This window comes from Elephantulus edwardii, unplaced genomic scaffold, assembly GCF_000299155.1.
Source record: "Elephantulus edwardii isolate Elephantulus edwardi_28Jun2011 unplaced genomic scaffold, EleEdw1.0 scaffold00139, whole genome shotgun sequence".
Taxonomy (NCBI): domain Eukaryota; kingdom Metazoa; phylum Chordata; class Mammalia; order Macroscelidea; family Macroscelididae; genus Elephantulus; species Elephantulus edwardii.
Genome location: NW_006399889.1, coordinates 1,275,205 through 1,299,348, shown reverse-complemented (window position 1 = coordinate 1,299,348; position 24,144 = coordinate 1,275,205). Strand labels below are relative to the sequence as shown.

The 24,144-nt window shown below is 43.9% G+C and overlaps 1 protein-coding gene across 2 annotated transcripts in view; it reads left to right on the top strand.

Moving 5' to 3' along the window:
• The window catches only part of FRMD4A (FERM domain containing 4A), an 852,768-nt gene that overhangs the window by 742,857 nt on the left and 85,767 nt on the right, over positions 1–24,144 (top strand). The gene's annotated exons all lie outside the window — the stretch shown is intronic.

The window sequence follows — 24,144 nt, the reverse complement described above, 5'->3', positions numbered from 1 at the left end:
TACAGATTATTCCACAGCAATCTAAGCTGAGCTCACTGAGTAAATATTGTTTCTTCCTGACACTCAGGAAACTTAAGCTGTTACACTTCTTTAAGAAAAGATGACTCACTCTGCTCTTCTATCACATAAGAATGAAAAGACTTTGAGGGACTGTCATCTTTCTTCATTTACTAGGGTGCCATATAAATGGGAAAATGAGGTAATAGTGCCATTGAATCTTGAGATCAGTGTGAATTCTCCCACAGGTTTTTGGTTGGGAATGTGTGTAGAAGACATTATAGGTCCAACGTTGTAGGTCGAAAGTAAAAGAAGAATAACAGGAGTTCATGGGGATCTGGTAAATATTTTATGGTATATTTTGAAGTCGTCAGAAATATGGGGAAAATGAAGTCATTATTTGCAGAAGAAAAGAGGTGGTAGTGGAGGAGCCTGCAGAGTCATCGTAAACAAAACAGAACAAAATGTTCAAATGCATTTGCATTTTCTCTGTTTTCATTTGCACACATTTTCCAGACCAGAACAAATTGAAAAATTATAATGGAAAAATATCTCTGAGGCAAATGTTGTCCTTCACATTGTCTGATAGAGAATTAGGGTAGAGATGGCGTGCCATTGAAACCCTGAAATACATATTAAAAGTCTATCTAAGCCACACTTGTTTTAAGAGAGAAAAAGCAACTACTTTTAGGAGAGAAAAAAAGTCCATTTTGCCATTCCAGATTGCTTTCCAACCTTCTTTGTCCTTGAATAGCATTGGAATCCATATCACATTTGTGAGTTTAAGTTAATCTGTCTGATTAATATTTGTCTGAACCAAATTCTAAATGGATAGAGGGGGAAAGTGTCTTTATGTTGTAGGACTGTCTGCATTGGTCAGTGAGTCAGTTAGGTTCCAAGAAAAGACTCTAAGCAAATAATAGATTGCTCAGAATCTTAGGAACAATCAGGAGGAATCAAATTCTTAAGGGGGTATAATGTTATGTGACTGTCTCCACGACCTCTGATTTCCTTCCCATGCTGCAGAAGATGAGATGAGCGCTGCCTCCTTAGTTTCCACCTTTTTGTTTTTCTTGACTGTAGGGACCGGACTTCTGCCTTGCTGCATCTTTCTTCTTGTTCATTCTGACTTTCTGCCTTGTGGCCTTTCATTTTCTGTGCTTTCTCTCTTAGATGTCTCTTCCACCATTCTTTCTTCTGTTTATATCATCTTACCTTCTCTTTTCAACCTGCTGACCTGTTTTTCCACTTGTAAAAGCCAAAAATACTCCCAGAACCCTTTAACAAAATCCTGGGTACAATATGTTTAACATTTTATTACCTGCATTTCTGGAAGAGAAAGATCAAAGTAGATGTAACTGAGATTTATGGCATCTCACTCATTAAAATCTAGTGGTTGAAATCTCCTCTCCCACTAAGCTTTTTAAATACTTGTTAGCAGTATTTGTATCTGTTTAATTTATTGGTATGCTTAAACTTTCTGCTTCCCCCACTTCAATTAAGATACTAGTGAAGATTGATAAAGTCATGAGATAGAACTTCTTATAGAATTAAGTATAATACAGGGTGTGACATATATCAAGGGATTAATAAAGTATAACTATTATTCTAAAGCTCTAAAATGCACTTTAAGATAAAGGAAAGTGAGAAGCGAAGATTTTGAATAGGCAGTCACTGAATAAATTATTTTATTACAAATTATAGAATTAATTCAGGCCAGGGAATTAAAAATGTTAAAAGGTCAATTTCTTTTCCCAGGTCATTGACTCTAACTTAGACTAAGCTGTTATTTAAAAGGCCTTATGCTTCTGTAGCCTTTTAGTACATAGCTCTAATTCTTAAGTTTGGATCAAGTTATCCAAGCCACTATTCATCTATTCAAACAATGTTTATTGCTCTGGTTGCCTAATAAGTAAAGTTTTGGACTGTTAAACAAAAGTCTTAACAGTTTGAATCCACCAGCTGCTCAACAGGAGAAAGATGGGAAATCTCCTCCTATGAAGATTTATAGCCTTAAGACTTCATTCAGTCTCTGTGTTTAACCTAAAAATCTATGTATTCATAGCACGACTACAAGGTCTTAAGAAACTTAAGCATAATAGCCCAGTTTGAACTATGTTGTGTTGTTGTTGTTAAGTGCCATCGAGTTGCAGGCGACTCATAGCGACCCTAGGAAGGAAGGTGCCTTTCATCCTCTCTCCAGGTTCATAGGGTTTCCGGAGGCAAGCTATTATGGAAGTGGATGCCACTCCTCATTCCAAGCTTGTTTTAATCGGGAGATCCACCCCACTCTCTGTCCACATTGGGTAGCCAACCATTAACGCATTTGACACATCAGTGTCACAGAGTTTGAACTATATGCTTCTTAACTTACTGTGATTATCAATATTTACAATAACCAAATAAAATAAAGATTTAAAAAAAAAAAGAAATGCATTGGGGAGTCACTATGAGTCAGACTCAACTCAGTGACAGTGGGTGTTATGCTACAAGTATACTATAAAGCCTTTACATAATCATAAATTGATTATGTGTGGATTGGGTGGATCATAACAAATTATGGCTAACATCAAGAAAAATAGAAATCCTGAAACATTTACTTGTGTTCATGTACAACCTGTATATAGACCAAGAAGCAATTGTCTGCACAGAACAAGGGAAAACAGATTGGGTTAAAATCAATGGGAGTGGGGGGAGAAGGTGTGCTTCAGGATTGTATCCTTTCTATATACTTTATTCAATCTCTATGCTGAGCAAATATGATCTGAGAAGCTGGGCTTTATGAAGAAGAATGCTGTATTAGGGTTGGAGGAAGACTCCTTAACAACCTATGTTATTTAGATGACACAACTTTGCCTGCAGAAAGTGAAGAAGACTTGAAGCACTTACTGCAAAAGATCAGAGACTATAATTTCAATATGGGTTACATTTCAACATCAAGAAAACAAAAATCTTTATTACTTAATTGATGGAGAAAAGATTGAAGTTTTTAACAATTTCATTTTCCTTGGGTCCACAACCCACACCCATAATAGTAGCCGTCGAGAAATCAAAAGATATGTTGTGCTGGGAAAATCTGCAGTCAAGTACTTCTCTGTGCTGAATAACAAGGAAGTCAGTTTGAAGACTAAAGTGCACCCGATCCAAGCCTTGGTATTTTCAGTTGTTTCCTGTGCATCCAAAATTTGGACAGTGAATAAGAAAGAAGAATCGATGCCTTTGAATTGTGATGGCGGAAAAGAATATTGATTATAACATGGACTGCCAAAAGTACAAATAAATCTGTCTTGAAGGAAGTGTAACCAGAATGCTTCTTAGAGGCAAGGATGGTGAAACTTCTCACTTCCTTGGGACATATTTCCAGGAGGAACCAGTCCTTGGAGAGAAACGTCATACTGGGAAAGGTCAACAAAAGAGAAGAAAACCCTCAATGAGATGGATTGATGCAATAACTGTCACAGTGGCTTGAACATGACAGACTCATGAGACATGAGGCTGGTGCAAAACAGAGCAAGGTTCTGAACTACTGTTCATTGGGTCGCAGTGAGTCATAGTCCGCTCAACAGTACTTAACAACAACAGCAATGCCATTAGGCATTCGGGTGAATAAGACACAGTTCATATACTGAAAGCCTGAAGTCAATCAGGAACAGTGATGTGGGTTAAAAGAAGGAGTAATCAGAAAAGGAAGATCAGTGTAGTAAGGGGTGAACAGACTTCTCCATATGGGCAAACAGGGAAGGAAGATCATACAGGAGAGAGGCCGGTATGCAGGAAAGCATAGTGTATGCGAGCAGCATGGTGTGGAAGGGATGCTCATGTTACCATTTGGGGCTGAAACATAAGGAACAGATAGAAACTGGAGAGAAGATGACCTGTGAAGCCTCGAAGGCTTGCTTGGCTGAAGAGTCAGGATTTCATCCTTCACGGGGTGAAAGCGGCAGAACCAGAAAGTAGAGGAGCAGCATAGCAGATTTTCATTATCATAAAACCATCATCATTCTGACTTCTGTGTGAAGGGTGGCCCTGAGGAATACAAGACAAGATTTGAAAACCAGGAATTATTATTATAGTAAAATGTTTTTGTGTTGTTAGGATCCTCTGGAGTCCACTCCAACTTATAGTGACTTTGTGTATAACAGAGCAATACCTTGCCCAATCCTAGGTTAGAAAGTATGGCAAGTGGAGGGTGGGTTTCAGTAAGAGGGAAGAAGAAATGGAGGTAAGATTTCAGAAGATAAGTATTACCAATCAAGTCTAGGAAAAAATATTTCCATGCATACAGTTTAGTGAGATGTTATAAGTACAATCTGATTTGCTAGTTCTTCCTTGCAGAGGTAAAATGGAGAGATTACACTATCTCATTAATAGTTTCTTCATACTCTGCATATAATTTGTGGCTGCAGAATATTGTAATTCGTTGCACACTATGTAACAAAACTGAAGATCTGTTTAATAAATGTACTTACTGGAAGTTAAAAAGAAAAAGAAGCCTGTGTAGGGAAGAGACTGTCAGGAAGGGAAGGGGACCCAGAATGACCCGTGGACCTCTGGGTCTAATATATTCAAAATGATGCACCAGGTGCCATCTCATTACTTAATCACTTCACTGGTGCTTCGTTATTATCTCAGTTCGAGTGAGGAAAGCCAGAATAAAAGGAATATAAGAGAAGTGTGCATCTGAGAGTAAGCTCCGTTTAGAACTTCCAGAGGTTCAGGTTTGATGAGACATCAGGTAACTCCTCCTCCTCCCCTCCTTCCTTTCTCCTTCCTCCTCCTGCCTTTCCCCTACCCCCCTCAGGAGGCTATTCCTTTGGAGTTCAAGAATATCAAGAACATCCCAAGTGTAACTGAAGCGCAGACACTGAGCTGAGAGAGTGAAGGGACAGGCAGCCAAACACCAGAAAGCTGGGTAGGAGCCTTCAGCAGGCAGAGGCCCTCAGTGGTACAAATGGACAAGGTGCTTGGTGCATCTGCTTACCAAAAGGTTGAAGATTCGCACTTACCCAGAGGTGTTTTGAAAGAGAAAGGCTTAGTAATCTACTTCTGAAAAGTCAGCCATGGAAAGCCCTGTGGGTCATAGCTGTGAAACACTGTGACTCAGAGATGGCTCAAGGACAGTTGGTGGCAGTTGTGATTTAACACTTTATTCCCTGTTGTCCCGCATAGAGAGCCACGGTGACCTTGTGGCAAGGAGGCCTTTTGAATCCACCCGCTGGCACAAGTGTGGCAGAATGACGGACATTCTCTTCCTGTGTGATTTAGAGCCTCTGAAAACCCCCTGGAACGTCAGCTAGGAGTCGGTTCCAACTGGATGGCACCTACAACAACGTCATCCTACATAAACAATCCCTGGTGGCATAGTGTGTAACCCCAACGACAGTTGTTCTAATCCACCAGCCACTCCAGAGAGAAAGAGGGGCAGTCTCCTCCCAGTACCTACCCCTGATCCAGACATCTGAATATTTAGAAAGCTTCAGTCAGTTCTGAGGCACAGCTAGAGTTGAGGACCACCCTGTGTCCCTGCACACCATGACAGACTTGGGCGAGGCAGCTAGGCCTAGCGCCTCTGCTCCTGAGATCTGGGGAATCCTGACTTGCAGCATCAGCCTGCGTGAGCACACAGGGCATCGTCCTCTAGGTGGCGCGCCTCCCTCTTGGCACCACCTCCTGGCTGAACTCCACCTGGAGCCTCCAGCAGTACTCAAACAGCGGAGAGTGGTGCCCTGTCCTGTGCACCTGGGATTCTTCTTCAGTACAGCTGCATTTTCAGCCCAGGCATCTGCCCCCGCCCAGCCACAGACCCAAGCCCTCCCTGACACTTCTGACCCAGTTCCTTGCCTGTGTTGTTAGGCGTCAAAATAATAAGAGCCAACATTCAAGTAGAGGCAGTGGCTGGGTGAACCTCCTCCCTTTCCTTTGAAGAGCCTAGAGGCATTCTCTGGTACGCCTGGCTCGAATAGCAGCAACAAACCATTAACACCGTCAAGAAATGCTCAGTAGCTTCTGATAAGAATCCACTCAAGTGTTTCCATATGGCCCACAAAAAAAAAAAAAAAGGATAAAATCACACTGAAGGGACAGCTGATGACTGTCCTGAAATGAGCAGAACTTCAGCTCATTCCAAATTGTCTAGTTGACAGTAGTTGGCCACTCTGGTTTCAGAGTCTATCCCAGGTAGATCTATCAGCCTACCTTGGAAGCTTAGGTGGCTTTGGGAGAGATGGAACAAAACTCAGGGTGTCTCAAAGGTGGAGTAGAGAAGAGGGAACATTTTTAGACCATCCTAATCATGCTCCCACCCTGAGACCTACACTCTCAAAACTCATCACAGAAGTAGGGGCCTCAGCACAGCTGCTGATGTGGATAAGAAAGGACTGCTCTGCCCTCTGGGCACACGTGTCTGGGACAGCTAGACACGTGGTGAGATCGGCAGGCAGTGTTCTTGGCATTTATATGTGTGCAAAACCGTAAGATCAACTTTGATAGTAGTTTAGAACCACATGTGAGAAAAAAAAATAGCACCTCAAAAGCCCTTTTAAAGCAACCAGTCTGATCAGGATATTTTTTTTTTAATATCTAAAATGCATGCACTTACACTACAGTGTTGACCCTTGCTTGCGTTATATATGGGTTCTTTTATTAGACAGGACCCCAAACAGTGTTCAAGGAGGATTGTTGTTGTTAGGTGCTATTGAGTAAACTGGCTCATTGCGACCCTATTCCAACAGTTTGGATCCTATACAACAGATCCAAACCCTACTCATTCTCCCCCGCCCCATCTTCTCAGACTCTGCTGTGTTTCAGCTTTTAGTGTTACTGTCACTGTGTCAGTCCGTCTCATTGAGGGTCCTTCTCTCCTTCCCTGACCTTTCCAAGTATGATGATCTTTTCCAGAGACTGACCCTAACTGACCAACATACGCAGTGATGTGAGACAAAATCTTCTCGTCCTGCCTCTCAAGAGCACTCTAACACATATTTATATAGTGCTGGGTTTTTCTGTCAGTCTGTGGCAAATGCAGCACTTTTCACCAACACCACAGTTCATAGGATGTTGTTGTAAGATTCTGTCAAGTCGCCTACAACCCATAGCAACCTTATGAACAACACGTGTGAATCTTCTTCTATCATGTGTCCTCACCACCCCTGATTACACTGTCTTAATCCACCTTAGCATAGATAATAGAATTTTTTATAAAATACTGAATGATGCCTTATCTACTCTCAGTGAATTTCCGTTTCCCCACTTGACCTCCGTGGCATTTCTCTCTCACTTTCTGCCGCCTCCTCGCTACTTCTGTGCCCTAGTTCACTTAGAAAATCCCTCTGGGGTGGCTTCACCTCCCCTTTCTTTCGCATGGCCGTGGCTTTGTAGTTCTGTGCACAGTTACGAGCAGGGACCGCGTGTGGAGCTGGCGCCATCTGCGTGGGAGCCTCATGGTTGAGCAATGGTGAGACGCAGGAGGGTCCAGGTGGTGAAGATCTTGCAGCTGCGTAGATTCTTTTACCTGAGTGACCACATTCCACCTTCGCGTGTGCATGTGTGTACGTGTGTAGGAAATGGAGGATTGCCTAATTCAGAGCTCCTTTATTTCACAGATTACAGTCCTGTGGGCTGCGGGGAGGAATGAAATTTGTTCAACTTCATCTTATAGTTTGTATTTAAGGTCAAGTAGAGAGAACTAAGAGTTTCTAAGGCAAATGAGTAACATGCTCAGCCACTAACTTGTGGGTCGGCAGTTTGAGCCCACCCAGAGTCACCCCACTGGAAAGGTCTGGTGATCTGTTTTGAAAAAGATGCCAGTGGAAGTTCCATGGGGCACTGTTCTACTACTCTGACACAAGTGGAGTCACCATGAGATTGCATCAAATCAATGGCACCTGATTAAAGAGAGCTTTTGTTGTTGTCGGATGCTATTAGAGTCAATTGTGACCAGAGTAAACCTGTCCCATTGGGTTTGCCCTTGCAGCTTAGTGGGCTGCATGTTGGACTTCTAACTAAAAGATCAACAGCTCATATCTCCCAGCAGCTCCTTAGCAGCACCATAATCAGCCTCCACCCATTAAAATTACACCCTCTGAAACCTGATAGAGGGTGTCCATCAGTCTGAATCAACTCGTTGATAATGGGTTTAATCTGTATGAAAGCACATTGCAAGGGTGTTGTGTTTGTTTTTCCCTCGGAGCCAGTAGCTGGATCCAAACCACCATTCTTTCAGGTAGCATCTAAGCACTTAGCCCTTATCCCAAAATAACAGTAGTTATAATAAAAAAGCTTGAGTTGATTGTAAGTCTTTTTTTTTTAGATTCTAAGTCTTAGAGATTGTAGAACAGAGAACTATTCCACAGAGTAGAGAACTATTCCACAGAGTTTCCCAGAGTAGCTCTCCACAGACGGTGCCACCACTTGTTGTTGTCATTGTCAGGTGTTGTCAAGTGGACCACGACTCATAGTGACCCTATGAGCAACAGATTGGAATCTTGGTCCATCCTCTGATATTCTGACGCTCATTGTTATAATCACTGAAGAAAGTATCATTCCATCTTGTTGAGGGTCTTCCTCTTTGACCCTCCACCTTTCTCACCCTAATAATCTTTTTCCAAGTTCTGGTCCCTCCTGATAACATGTTCAAAGAAAGTGAGCTATAGTTCCACCGTCCTTGCCTCTCGGGAGCACCCTGGCTGCACTTCACTTGTTGTTATGTGCCCTCGAGTTGCCTGTGGCTCATAGCGATCCCATGTACAACAGCTCTGAACCCGGCTCTATCTTGAGCTAATTTCGTTGTCTCTGGCACACTCACCCCCATTACCCCAGTCACTGAGTCAATCCATCTTATCAGGGTCTTTCTCTCTTGCTCTGACCCTCCACCCTTGATGTCCCTCTCCAAGGATTGGTCCCTCCTGGCAACAAGTTTCATCTGCACTTCCACTTGAGCTCCCTGTAAATCTATGGAAGCAGAACACTGCACATCTTTTCCACAGAGCAATTGGTGGATTCCAACCCCCCTCCCCCCCCCCCCCCCCAACCTTCATTTGCCGGCCAATCACTTAACTTGCTTCATTGCCAGGACTCGTTTAAGGAGGGTCGGGTCATCAAAAAGAAGAAAATGCTGGCTACAGACACATGCACCAGCCTCACTGTGGCCGGAATTGGCTATCCCGCTACTTTGGCACAAGCCAGAGGGTCTTCTTCTTTCTCAGAAAACATTTGAATGAAAACGAAATGATAATTATGTTGAAGAAGCATTGTTTCTTAACTCTCTCAGAAACCAGGTCATGTAGGACAGAAATAATGATATCTAGACAAGGTCTCTCTCACACAGGGCTTTCTTATAGAGGCGGAGGACCTTGCATACCTCAGATCAAAGCCCTAGAAAGGACCCAGCTCTAATCTCCAGGACAGTCTGCCACTTCCTCCGTGGGAAGGTGTCCTGGGGGTCAGATGTCTCACTAAAGACTCTGCTCAGCCAGTACAGGGCTTAGCTCTCTGCTCAGCTGGTACAGGGCTGGGCTGTAGTTTGCATTCCTCAGACCTGTGGACAGATGACCATCTATCTAGTCAGAAGAATGATCCCTACAGCAGGCGGTGTCTGAGGCTCTAGGGTTTAGAAAGCAAACAGTGAGGCATGTGACTTCACCAGACCTCCCTCGGAGCATTTTCAATATCAGTAAAACCATCATTTACAGATGCAGCCCACTCACCAGCCCATGTTAATGAGATCTCTCCTTTGGGAAAGGAGTCCGTGCCAGCCCTTGTTACATATCCAGCAGACAGCATTTACTTATTTATTTGATATGCAATTAGGGGGGCTTTTATGTACACTTAGATACACAATTAGGAGCGCTCTGGGGTCCCCTCTGAGACATTAGGAGGAAGAACTAGGCTAAATGGCCAGCCCCCCAACCCTGAGCAGCCAGCTTGGCTTCCTGGGAGTCCTGAGAGTATTTTAGAAGTGGGAGCATTAGCTCGGGGAATTGATGAATTACTGTCACCTCCCTGGATTAGTAAAGATTTCTGAATGGCTTGAGATGATGAGACAGGAAGGGGAAAGAATATTTACAGGAAATATTCCATTAACTGGGAGCCGCCTCCCAGCGGAGTGGCCTTGCTGAATTATTCAGCGTGATCGGTGCTCCGTGACGCATGATGCGCCGCGTAGGGGCTCACAGGCTCTTCACTGCCCTGGGCATGCCCTTGACTCCCGCTGGGCTTGCTGAGTCCTGGTCGCTGGCCTGGGCTGGTGCCTCCCTCCTTCCACCCTCTGTATTCCTCTTGCAAACCACACCCCTGCCTTTCGGGTGGAAATCTCTGCTATGTGTGTAGCATTCTTAGCGTTTTGCAGCCTTTGCTCATTCACAGTGGTGGATCAAAGGGCTTACTCCAGTTGCCCTTTATTGGCCCTTCAGACCTCTCTGCAGTGGGCCTAGAAAAATTCAAAGCCTGAGAGTGACAGCCCCTGGCTGTAGGTCATCGGGAGGAGCATACCTCAGTGCTGATGAACAGGCTGCTGCGGGAGGGATGAATAAAACACCCAAAAAACCAAACCCACTCCTGTCAAGTTAGACTCAGGGTGGCCTTGCACTAGTTTCTGAGACTGCAAATCTTCCCCAGAGGAGAGCGCCGTGCTCCAGTGGAACAGCCAGCGGATTTGAACTGCCAGTCTTTCAGTTGGCAGCATGACACCCTGTGCCACCAGAGCCCAAGGGATAGTCAGAGGCAGCTGGTCCATTCAGAGTCCAGAGTGCTCGCCCTTACACCAGGGCACCAGCTAAGTGAGAGGCAATTGGGAGTTACCAGTCGGCTGTTCTAAAAGGACTCCCTGAGGAAGCAGGCTGCTGTGGTGTATCCTGACTCACAGTGATTTTTAGGACACAGCATGCAGTCCCACAATGTTGCCCAGCCTATAATCTCTGCAGGAGCAAGTCTGTTTCATTGTTCCTTCGCCATTGGAGCTGAGAACCCAGTGCTTCTCTCTGGCCACAGGCTCCAATCAAGGCCATTTTCTGAATCTGGTCCTGAGTAAGACCAGCTTCCAAGAACACTAGCGTGCATTGTTGTGTTCTTTTGCTAGTGTCAGACAGCCACTCTCAAAGAGGGTGATCTCTTTCTGAGAAAAATAAGAGCATTGTCCTACCCAAGTGCATAATCCTTGCAGGCTAGATTGTCCTGGTGATAGTAATTTCTCAGAAACGGTATAAGAGGAAAATAATTACCTTAAAGGAGTTTTTTTGTGTGCCCTCCAGTAGATAGATCATGGCTCATAGCAGCCAGACATGACACAGTAGAAAAATCTCGTGGAATTTCCTAGGCTCGGTTGCATAGTTCCCCACATATTGGGCTGCTGACTGAAATGTTACTGGTTTGAATTCACCAGTCACTGTGTGGGCCAAAGACAAGGCAGTCTCGTTCTGTAATAATTTACAGCCTTAAAACCTCTATGGAGAATAGCCCTGAATCAGCACACTCTATGAGCAGCTTTCATCTTTATGGAAGCGGGTCATCGGATCTTTTATTCCTAACTGCTGATATTTCGGTTAGTCGCTGAACACTTCACAACTGCACCACTAGGATTTCTTCCCTGGAAGAGAGGTGGAGCTCCAAATAGTTCCCAGGGTGCTTGCGTAGAAGTACTTCTTGGTGCTGGAGAAGAGTATTAAACATACTGTGAACTACTAGAAGAACAAACAAGTTCATCCTAGAGAGGATGAAGCCAGGATGCTCCTTGGAGGCAAGGATTCTGAAACTTCATCTGACATACTTGGGACATGTTGCAAGGTGGGATCAGTCCTTGGAAAGGAACGTAATGCTTGGGAGGGTGGAGGGACAGAGCAAGAGAGGAAGAGCTTCAATGAAATGGATGGATTCAGTGACTGGGATAATGGGGGTAGACATGTCAGAGACAGTAAGATTGGCACAGGATAGAACAGAGTTTAGGGCTGTTTTACATAGAATCTCTTTGAGTTGCAGATGACTTGATGGCACATAACAACAAAAATAACAACAGTAATTTATTGACCATCTGGATTTATTTTTCTATGAAATGCCTCGTCCAATTTTCTTGTACTATGTATTTTTTGTCCTTTTCTCATGGATTTGTTGATTTGTATCTGATGACTTGCTGCATATCTGAGAGGTAGACAATAAGTGAATAAAGATGAAAGAACAATTAAAAAAATAAAATAAAAGAAGTACTTCTTGGAAGGGAATGTGCCCATGCTTTAAAGGTTCTGCCTAAATGCCGCCTGGGATACTGGTTTAAGAGACATGTCTAGCCTGACACAGCGCTTGAGGTGCTTCACACCAGCCTTCTGCGTCAGATACCTTAGCAATATTTAGAATCTCTCTCTCATTGTCATGGAGTGAAAACAACACATAGCTTAACCTCCAGTGGGTTTCTAGAGGCAATAAATGTCACCTTCTACCTCAGAGCAGCTGATGGATTCAATCCATGTGCCTTTGGGTCAGCAGAACAACTCCTCACCCACCAGGCCAGCAGAGCTCCAGTGTTTGGATTGGCGAAATATTCTTTGGAATGGCCTGAGAACTCCAGTTCTGCAACGTGATTCACTTTCTTGAGCCCCAGTTTTCTCATCAGTGAAGTCGTTATAGATGATCTGGCAACTCAAAGTTCAGGGAAAGCTAAGACTGGAAGCAAATGGGAGAAACAAAGGCTGAAGAGCTGTGGTTGTAAAGCTAGAACCCAACCCATTGCTGTAGGGTAGGGTCTGATTCCAGGTGACCCTCCATCAGGTTTCTGAGACTCAGTATTTAAGAGAGAAGATTACCCATCTTCCTTGTAGAGTGGATTTGAACCACTAACCTTTCAGTTAGCAGCCCAATATGTTATACACTATGCCACCAAGCCTCTTTAAAGGTAGAAAGGAATCAATAATAAGAGAGAGAATGAAAAGCGTCAACCTTCCCCAAAAGAAACTGTTAGAAGGGGGTAACACCTATTTCTAAGTAATGAGTCCTTTGTCTGGAGTTCAGTTGGCCCTAACTGAAGGGTTGGAGGTTCAAGTCCACCCTGAGGGACCTTGGTAGAAAGGCCTTGTGTTCTACTTCTAATAGAGTTTAGTTTAAAACCTGGTGGATCACAGTGTTTCTCTGACACACAAGGGGTCAGCAGCTGGTCCTTGTGGGCCATTGTCACACTTTGGCAGCACTTCCGTTTTGCCCAAGCCAAGCTTGAGCTGATCAAATGACCAAAAGTAGTTGCCGTTCCCTAGCCGGTGTGTCTGTCTCATTTGCCGAGTCTCCCAGGAGTCAGTCACATTCCCCACCAATGCTTGGAGTCCTCAGATTTCTGTCCAAACCTAGAGCAGAGACATACTACCAGCATCAAGAAAGATGGTATTAAAAAAAACAGATAGACCATCTAAATAGCCAGATGAACTGTTCAGATCGGAGGCTCAAGCAGAGCACTCAGTGTTTTTAATGTACAAACACGCTGCTGCACAGCACAGCAGCCCCCTGAGACTGATTAGCTTTTGACCCGGAAAAAATGGCTTCCCACTGCTCAAGAAACCCAGTAGACCTTGGTTGCCATTTGAAGAAACAATTTCAAACCAAAAGCTATTTCTGGATCCCAAACCACTTGCCGAAGAGCATCCAGGAGACCCACCCGCTCCAAAGGAGCCATGAGCCAGCAGCAGCTATGAACAGACTTGGGTATTCTGGCTTTAAAAACAGACTCTGCTAATAGAACAGCAATTATCAGGGTATACAAATGCTGAGTGTTTTAGTCTCACCCTGGCCAGGGAAATGCCATTTCTGGAGGGCTGGGTTTCCCCTTGTCTCTTGATAAAAAGCATATATGGCCATCCATGACCTTGCTGGTCACTCTCGGGTTGTTCAAAGTCATGTGGTCACTATAAACATCAAAATCAGTTTTTATTATGAAATTAAAGCACCTGGTCCTTTATAGCAATTCATCTTCTCCCCTGCCCTTACTTGGCTCTTCCCTTTTAATCTGGCAGGTTGAAATCCTAGAGAGATAACACCTCCTCAGAACTGGGAATGTCTCACTTGAGGCGCTCTTAAGCATCAGAACTCTAACCGGTCTCTTATTCCTTCCATAACCCTAAGAATCCAGTGACTCTTCTGCTGAGGTTTCCTCCAAAAGTCCTTCTGGACAAGATCTAGGTGGCACATGCCAACTGTCCCCCTTGAGACCGCTTCTTGTCCGCAGATATTTTAGGTCATCCTTTGTGCCAATGGACTCTTGGTGTACCAGCTCTTCTCCTTCAGCCCGTCTGGCCACAGCTAGTCAAGCCAAACACAATCTTTCTTTTTTTTTTTAATTGCCAATTTTTTTGTTTGGTTTTTTTTTTCATTCACATTGTGTTTGTGTGTTTTTTATGATTATGTTTATTTTTTAAAAAATACATTTTTATTTTATACTGGTTTGCTTACAAAGTTCATATGCATTCTTTTTCACCAACCACCATCTTTCACACTCCTCAGATGTACCCCCACATTTCAGGTGACACCACTCAGCTCTCCAGGTGACCCTGCTCCGTGGTCTCTACAGGTGTTGAGGTGAACAGACAGCATCTTACCTTCCCCTTGTGACCAGAGTGAGAGCTCCTCACAGCTCTCTCCCCTCCTCTGTTCTCTCTCTGTATCCACCTTCCTGAACATTGTATACCTCAGTTATGAATAACGTCTCAGAATCATGTAACCAGTCTTGTTATTAGTAGCCGCTGTTGAGGCAGCCCCAACTCCTAGCAACTTCATACATAACAGAACAAAGCCTGCCCATTCCCGCAGGATTCCCAGGCAAGATTCACGGACTGCCTGTGGATCAGACCATTTCCAGTGACTACATGGGGTGTCAAGTCTTTTCACCAGCCAGTTCTTATAATCATTCTGGGAGGTGTACTGTCTTCTGAAGAGGTCCACAAGGTCCCCACACTCTCTAGAGTGTGCTTGGCCTCTGTGTGGTGGGGTTCCCATCCCAACCTTCTGAAGGGAAGTGCCCTGACGAAGCCCAGGAGTTCAGGCGCTCACCTTGACTGGAAAACAAAGCCCAACCCTACCTTCAATAAGCTTTAGAAGTAACAGCTGCTGGGATTTCTGTGCGTGTGTTTGCAGGAAGATGTGTATTTTGAAGTACGTAACCGAGCTTACGTTTGTCGCTTTGGGGTTTGAAAACTCCAGAACAACTGGTTACTGGCCAGATTTCTCACCTCTCCAGGATTCCTGATCACCCACAGGAGAGGAGAGCACCCTCGCGTACCAGCTTGGCTGCCTGGCCTGTTAAGGTGGAGGCAGCACATGAGTCAGTAGAAGCCACCAAGGAAGACTGAGAAAAGGGTTCTGGTGGGAGAGCCAGCTAATGGGGCTGGGAGGTCCCTATAGAAAGGGGTGTGTAGAAATCAGACTGCTTCTATATTATCCTGCACTGCTAATCCTTTTAAACAATTTGTTTTGTTACATTTTAGCCAATGACCTTCTGTGACTCATAAGTAATCCTGAATAGGATTTAACAGCTTAAACAATGAATGTTCACAAGGGTGCTCCTTCGTAACTGCTCTTTGGGTGCCAGTAAGTGTGTTTTGATTCATAGTGATCTCAAGTAAACAGAACAAAAGTACTGTCCAGTCCTGAGCCCTACTCATGGTCATTCCTGTGTTTGAAGCTTTTGTGACAGCTACTGTGTCACCCCATCTCTCTGAGGGTCTTCCTCTTTTTTACTGACCTTCCGCTTCATGAAGCATGATGTCCTCCAGGTACTGGCCCCACGCAATAGCTTATCCAGAGTATGTAAGATAAAGAATTCTTGTGCTGGTTTCTCAAGAACATCCTGGCATACTTCTTCCAAGGTAGATTTGTTTGTTGTTCTGGCAGTCCATGGTATTGTCCGATATTCTTCGCCAACTCCACAATTCAAAGACATAATTTTTTCCCTTTGGATTTCTTTATTCATTGTCTAACTTTCATAATACCCATGAGATGATAGATAGGAAATAACTATGGGTTGGGTCAGGCACACCTCAGTCCTCAATGTGGCATATTTGCTTTTTTTTTTTTAAAACCGTTTTTTAAAAGTGCTTTGGCAACAGATTGCCCAGTGCAATATATTGTTTGGTTGGTTGTTTTTTTAAACTCATCAGCTGGTGGCTTTCTTTGGGAAGAAAGCTAAAGAGCGTGACTGTGCCAGATCTTTCCTTGGCCTCCAAGAACTCAGGCACAGCCAACCTTATTGGCCAGCTCCTGGAGGAGGTCCCACTCGTCCTGGTCACTCTCTTTGAGCGCCCGTTGAGCTGCCCCCACTCTGGAGGCCAGCCCAGCCTTTCCCTCAGAGCCTTGGAGAAGCTATGGGTAACCACAGAGCAATCACAGCACCACCAGGATTGAAGGGCGAGGGAGGGCAACGTAAGATAGATTTTAGAAGAATGCCCTTGCTTATACTTCCCAGGCCTTTAATTTTGCAATTGAGCTAAAACTCACAAAACATAAAATCGACCATTGCATCCATTTGGAAGTCCACAATTCAGTGGTTTTCAGTACATTGACAGCATTGTGCAAACATCATCGCTAACTCCAGAACATTTCTGTCACATCTAAAAGAAACCTCATACTTCCCATTTCCCCTCCCCCCCGCCACAGCCCAGCAAATATGACTCTGCTTTCTGTCCAGATTCAAATATTGTGAACATTTCATAGAAATATAGTCACACACTGTTACATTTTGTGCCATGCTTTTTTTAGAATTAGTATAATGTTTTCAAGTTAATTAGTATTGAAGTTTGCATAGTGCTTCCTTCCCTTTGATGGCTGAATAATGTTCCATTGTTCTGTTTATTTCAGCATTTTCTGCATTAGCATATAAAACACACACGTCAATGGTATTTTGGCTTTTTGCACTTACTGGTTTCTCTCATTTGACTATTGATTTCACTTCCAGTTTCTCTTATTGCCATAGATGTCAAGAAAGGCTTCAGTGAAGCCTTCCCTTAGCACTTTATTTACAGGGATACCTCCTCCCCAGGGAGTGCTGGTGGCTTAGTGCTACAAAGTTGTGCTTCCATACCAAAGACATGAGTTTCAAACCACCAGAAGAAAGATGGGCACTCCTCCTGTGTGATTAACTGTGTCTGAAGACCCACTGAAGTGTCAGCAATGAGGTGGTTCTGTTTTAACAGAGGTGGTGGTGTTATATAACATCAAATTGCGTGTGAACCATAGTGACCCTATGTACAACAGCTCTAAAATCTGCCCTAACCTGAGTCAATTTCACTGTCTGCAACCTTCCCCTATTACCCTAGTCACTGTGTCAATCCATCTCATCCAAGGGCTTCCTCCCTTAGACTGTCCCTCCATCTTTCCAAGCATGATGTCTTCTCCAAAGACTGGTTCCTCCTGGCAACATGCCTAAAGTATGTGAGACAGAGCTTCAAAAGCCTTGCCTCCAGAGAGCAAGTTGGTTTCATCCTATCCAGAATAAACCTGTTTGTTCTCTTGGCAGTCCATGGTATGTTCAATACTATTTTCTAGCACCACAACTCAAAATCATCAATTCTTTTTCTGTTATCTTTATTCATTGTGTCCCTGTCTGATGCATAGGAAAGTAATCAAAAAGGCCTTGGCCTGGATCAGTCACATCTTAGTTTTTAGACTGACATCTTTGCACTTCAGCACTCTATAGAGGCAGGTCCCTGACAGCTGACTTTCCTAATCCAATTCGTCTTTTGATTTCCTGACTACTGATTCCAAGAGTAGACCCAGGCAAGCGGAAATTGTTGACAGTCTCAATCTCTTCTCCATCTGTCATGGTGCTGTCAATTGGCCCAGTGGTAAGAATCTTTGTTTTCTTGATGTTGACTTTCCATCCATATTAAGACTTCAGTTTTTTACTTTCTGCAGCAGATGCTTCAGGTCCTTCGCGGTTTCAATGAGCAAGGTTGTATCATCTGCATAACACAACTTGTTGATTAATTTTCCTCCAATCCTGATGCTGCCTTCCTCCTCATAAAGCCCAGCCTCCCAAATGATCTGTTACGTATATAGATTGAAAGGGTTTGGAGACAGGATGCATCCATGACACACTCCTTTCCTGATTTTGAACCATGCAGTGTTTCCTTGTTCTGTTCTGACAGCTGCCATCAGTTCCAAGTATAGGTTTTGCATGAGCACAGTCAGGTGCTCTGGAGTTCCCATTTTTCTTAAGGTTACCCACATTTTTTTGTGATACACACAGTCAAATGCCTTTTTGTAATCAATGAAACACAGATAGACATTCTGGTTTTTGCTGCTTTGCCAAGATCCATCTAACATCAGCAATGATGTCCCTGGTACTATCCCTAGTGCCATGGCCTCTTCTAAACCCAGCCTGTACAGTTCCAGATGTTTTCGTAAAATCTGCAACAAGATTTTGCTTGCATGTGATATTAGTGATGGTGTTCAATAAGTTCCACACTCTTGTCAGATTACCCTTTTTTGGAATGGGAATAAATATGGACCTCTTCCAGTCATCTAGCCAGGTAGTTGTCCTCCAGATTTTTTGGCACAACCTGGTGAGCACATCCAGAGCAGCATCTATTTGCTGAAATATGTTAATTTGTATTCCGTTAATTGCTGTGACCGTGATTTTTTGCCAAGTCCTTCAGAGCAGCTGAAACTTCCTCCTTCATCACCATTGCCTCTTAGTCATATGCTGTTTCATTAAATTCTCCTGTGTCAGCCAATTCTTTTTGGTACAGTGACCCTGTGTACCCCTTCCATCTTCTTTTGATGCTGAATCATTCAGTATCCTGCCCAAAGCATCTTTAAGTATTGCAACTCGAGGCTTGAACTTGTTCCTCAGTTCCTTCAGCTTGAAATGCTGAGCTAGTTCATCACTTATAGTTCTCTGACTCCAGCTCTTTGCACATTTCATTATAATACTTTGCTTTGTCTTGCTGAGCTGCCCTTTAAAATCTTCTGTTCAGCTCTTTAACTTCTTGGTTTTTTCATTTTGCTTTGGATTCTCATCACTCTAGTGCAATATTCAGAGCCTCTTCCAACATCCATCTTGGTCTTTTCTTCCTCCTCTGTCTTTGTAATGACCTTTTGCATTCATTACAGATGATATTCTTGATATCCTCCCACAGCTCATCTATTCTTCAGTCAGTAGTGTCCAAGGCCTCAAACCTGTTCTTGAGATGGCTTTTAAATACAGGTGGGATAGACTCAGGTCCCTGGTCACTTCTGTCAGCTCATAATCACTCTACTCCTCAGTGATGTTGGCATTATGGAATTTAGGGCTAGTGGGCTTGTTTAGCTGACCTTACTATAGAATGTGGTGTAATGGTAGCACGGAGAATTTTGAGTTCTTAGGTTTAGGTTCAAGTCCTAAGGTTCTAGAAATAAGAGGATTTAAACCTCTTTGATTTACTCTATCAAAGTTAACTCTTTAGTCAGACATATTTCTATAGTTGGGGAGGGATGCAGGCTAGTATGATTGGCATAGAAATATATAGTATGCATAGGGCTAGTGTCAAAGGTAGGAAGCTTTTTCATAGTAGGTGTATAAGTTGATCATAACGGAATCGTGGGTACGATGCGCATACTCATAAGAAGGCAGTTGTTAAAAGTAATGTTTTAATGGCAAAATTAGTTGAGAAAAGTTCTGGTATTAGTGGATTATATTGGGGGCATAGGAATAGGATAGTTGTAAGTGCATTTATTATAATGATGTTTGCATATTCAGCTAGGAAGAATAAGGCAAATGGACCTGCTGCATATTCTACGTTGTAGCCAGATACTAACTCTGATTCACCTTCTGGGGTGGGGGCCTATTCCAGTTGGGGTGGGATCACTGTGTGCCGGTTCTGGAGACAGATGTGCATGGGGATCACACAACAGAAACAACCACCTCCCCATTCCACCTTCTTTCCTGATTTATGTTTGTCCTTGTCAACTATTATTCCTGACTTAGAATACCCACTTGCTCCCTGCCATTGAGAAGATTCCAACTCCTAGTGGTTGTCCATGCAGCTTCCAAGGCTGTCAGTCTTAACAGGAATCAACTACACATCTTTCTTCCCTGTGGATTTGAACTGCAGGAGACTGAAACTTTTGGTTAATAGCACAAAATGCTAGGACTACCCTCCAAGGTATTTTATGCAGATAGCCTGTAACACAATTCATGCAAACTAGACACACCGCTTATGTGTTTGCTTCCTATGTGTACTATGTATATTATATATGTATATCTGTTACTTTGTATTCTATGTAAGAGAAAAATAGCCAGTCTTCTCCCAAGCAATTTACAGCTTTGGAAACCCACTGGAGGGGCCAGCGATGTGTCTGTTCTGACTCAACAGCAGTGAGTTGAGTTGTGTTGAGTGGATTCCAAGGGCAGAGACTCCTGTTTTATTTACCACTATATCCGTGCCTACATTACCTTTAACATTACTTTTAACAACTGCCTTCTTATGAGTATCCGTGCCTCAAACAGAGCCTGACATATGACAGATTTTCAGTAAATAATTGTTGAGTGAATTAAAGCAATTTGGAAGAGAATACACAGGAACTTGTCACCACTGCTAATGTAGAAAACACCTCCACTGATGTGTGTGCAGTGACTTCACAGAGAGAAGTAGTAATCATATAATTGATTTAGGGGAGGCTCTCAGAGAGCTCCATCAAGAGCAAAACATTACAAGGAAGAGAGAGACTATACTTTCTTGTTGGCTTACTGAGATGGAAAACCAAAAAGCATGAAAAAATTGCTCTCATTTTGCTCTACTTCAAATGTGTTTTTGTTTGTTGAACCAAAAAGAAGCTAAGAGCAAATTGCTGGAGTGCTGCAGGCGACTGCACAATTCTGGCCCATCTGGGCTCCTTTTCTTTCTTGGAAGGAGGAAGTGTTAGGCAAGGAAATCCTGCGGGGTGACTGCCAGTAACCTCCTGTTGTCCTCCGAGGTCCTCCTGACACCTTGCTTCTGCTGAACCTTGCAGTACTTGCAGAGTTCTGTCAGGGCTGTTTTTCTACTGGGGTGTGATTCAAAGGGCAAACCCAAGCTGAATCAACCTCCTTCTTCCTGAAATTGTGGACCTAGTTGTTGGTAAACTTTAACAGTTGTACCTAATTCCTACTCCCAGCTGCCCCCAGGCCCACTATCAGCACTACAGATGGGTCTGAAGGACCCTACTCATCCCAAACCAGCCGCCCATGAGTTGATTCAAAGTCATGGTGAATCCATGTGGGCAGAGCAGAACTGCTCCGTAAGCCTTTCAAGGCTGTGACCTTGCAGAAGCAGATTGCCACGCCTTCCTCCAGGGACATGTTTAGGGTAGGTTCAACAGCCACCCTTCCAAGTGCTTAACTGAGAAGTCTTAGAGGGCCCTGCTAGTGTGTGCAGTTCCTAACAAAGAACCTCAGGCGGAAGGAGGCAATTTCTCATAAAAATGAGTTCTCAAGAGTCCCTCCAGGCTCCCAGGAGATTGTGGACTTCCCCAGTGGAGTTTGGGGCAGAATTTAGTCCAGGCAGAGCTGCCAGAAGGAAGAAGGGCTGTAACTCCACCACCCTTTAGCTCAGACTTGCTCCAGCTTTCCTCACTGCCACACCTCTTGCAGTTTAGAAATTTGTTTTTTAATGAAAGGTCCAGGAGCAAACACTGGACTTTTTTATTCATGCCATGGAAGTAGCCAAAATTCAGAGCAGACAGATGAGGATTCCAGTGCCAGCTCCTTCGATTTGTCAGTTGTGTGACCTTAACAAGTGACTTCACTTTGCAAAACTTTGGTTGCCTTGATCCCCACGGCCTAAAGCTTTTCACTCGTGTATTCATTCATTCAGTAACCAATTGTTAAGCACCTAACATGACCCAAGAGAGCTCTAGTGGCTTAGTAGTAAGGAGTTGTACTGCCAACCCAAAGGTACATGGTTTGAATCCTCTAGCTGCCCCGGAGGAGAGAGATGGACAATCTCCTCCCCTCCAATGTATTGCCCCTGAAAACCCACTGGACGGTCAACTATGAGTGATTTCCAACTTGACAGTACATAACAATAATAATATGTCTTGGGCATGGTGCTGCATGCCAGAAAAGAAAGGAGAAAAAAAAAGAAATACCTTTAAGGAGCTTTTAATCTAGTGAATGAAAAATGACAACCTGTGTTGTCATCAAGTCAACTCATAGTGCCACTGTGAACAGCAGACTTGACTCTTGCTAAGTCCTGCACCAACCTCACTACCTCGCGCGTGCTTGAGCCCATTATGACAAGTCCCTGTGTCAGTCCTTCTCATTGAAGGCTGTCCTCCCTTTTGCTGATCCTCTAGTCTGCCTTTCCCAGCATGGTGTCTTTTTCCAAAGACTGACCCTTCTTGGTAACATGCTCAATATATGTGCAACAAAATGTCACCAGTACAGAAGATCAGGGTTTGTTTGGTTTGTGGTTTTTTTGGGGTTTTTTTTTGCAGAGACAGGAGTGTCTAAGACTATTGTCCCAGATGGGCGGAGGTCTGAGGAGTGGGGCACAGTTCCTATGAATCCTAGTTTAGAGCTGCTGAGTAGAAGGATCAGCCTGTCTTCCAGCCCTCTCCCCAAATACACAGTTCCCCACATTGACCCAGTGTTTGTAAGGACAGGCTCAAGCATATCAGAGACAGTGAAGACGGCAGAGGATAGGGCAGGGTGCCGATGCGTTGTTGACAGGGTGACTATGAGTCATAGACAACTCTGTGGTACATAACAACAACTCTTTCCAAAGCCCTTTAAAGAAAAAGGAAAATAAGACCAACTTTATTTATGGGAAGACAGACATTCTAGAGTTGAAATCTTCACATCTAGAAAGCATTCCCTCCCTTATTGTCTTTCTGAAAAGGAAATAGTGTGGGCAGATGTGCCATCCAGAGAGCTCCCCCTGCAGGGCACATGGTTGCTCATTTCTATGGATGAGCAACAGGCCCCCACACACCCAGATGCCCTGAGGGGTCAGATCCATCAGAAAGTCCAGACAAAAGTGTACCAGGCCCCTGGGTCCCCTTCTCCCGCTGGCTGCAGCCATCACCACATAGGAGCCAGCACCACAGTGTCCTGCCCCTAGTAACCCGACCTGAAAAGCAAGCCACAGCCCCTTGGCCCAGAGCCTGCTCCGCTGCCTAACTCCCCGAGATGCCTTCCAACTAGGAGAGCTGAGAACTCACACCTGATGTCTCAGCAGTGGGCAGCCGGCCTCCCCACCAGTGCCCATTGAACCCAAGGGCTGCAGGGCACTATTAGTGAGATCTACCCTCCCAAGCAGGTGGGCACCTCTCAAAGCCTGGTGTGTTCTCAGGGGCAAACAAACTGCTGTTAAGTAATTATTCCCTAAGATCCCTGGCTGGTTTGCGGCACTCACTTTGCTTTTCCTCACACAGATAAAACTAGGATAGGTTGATGTTATATTTTATTTAGCTTCATAAAGTAGGGTTTTAGTTAAGAGTATGTGCCTGTATGTCCATATAACACAAGGTCCCAACCTATTCTCTGTTCTTCCATGGAGTCAGAAGACCTCCACAAAAGTGGTCAGGGGACCTTCTGTGATGCCAAACTTCCAGCCAAAGCTGCTAGCGATAAGAGGACTGAAAATTCTTGTTGTTATTATGGGCCCGGTCAGACTGAGTCATATAGCTGACCCTTCAGGGGATTTTCAGGGGCTATAAAATAATCTGGGAGGAGATTGTCCATCTTTCTCCTGTGGATTTGAACTACCTGCCTTTGGACTTACAGTACAATTTCTTGTCCACGAGACCATCAGAGCTCCCTGGAAACTGGAATATCACGCCAAATAGAGATTTTCTTCAACAAGAACCTGCCAAAGTAGTGAAAGCCTGCTAAAAATATAAAAACTTGAAAGTATCTGAGAAAAGTCTTTGTCATAATAGGTGAAATGGGCCATCATAATGCCTTGCCTTAGATGTATTGATTACTTCTCAGCCTTACTTAATCTGTCTTCGAACTGTCTCCCTAGTAAGATGAGCCTTGCTGTGTAGTTCTGTGCCATCGAGTTGAAAATGTGACAGTTAGAGCTGCTTCATAGTGTTTGAGACTATACTCTTTTTTTTTTAATTTAGGTTGTTTATTTTTCATTTCAATGTACATCTACAGAGATTTTGGAATTCCATTCATTCATTGTTGCACCCTTCTCCCTGCACAAACCCCTCCTCCCT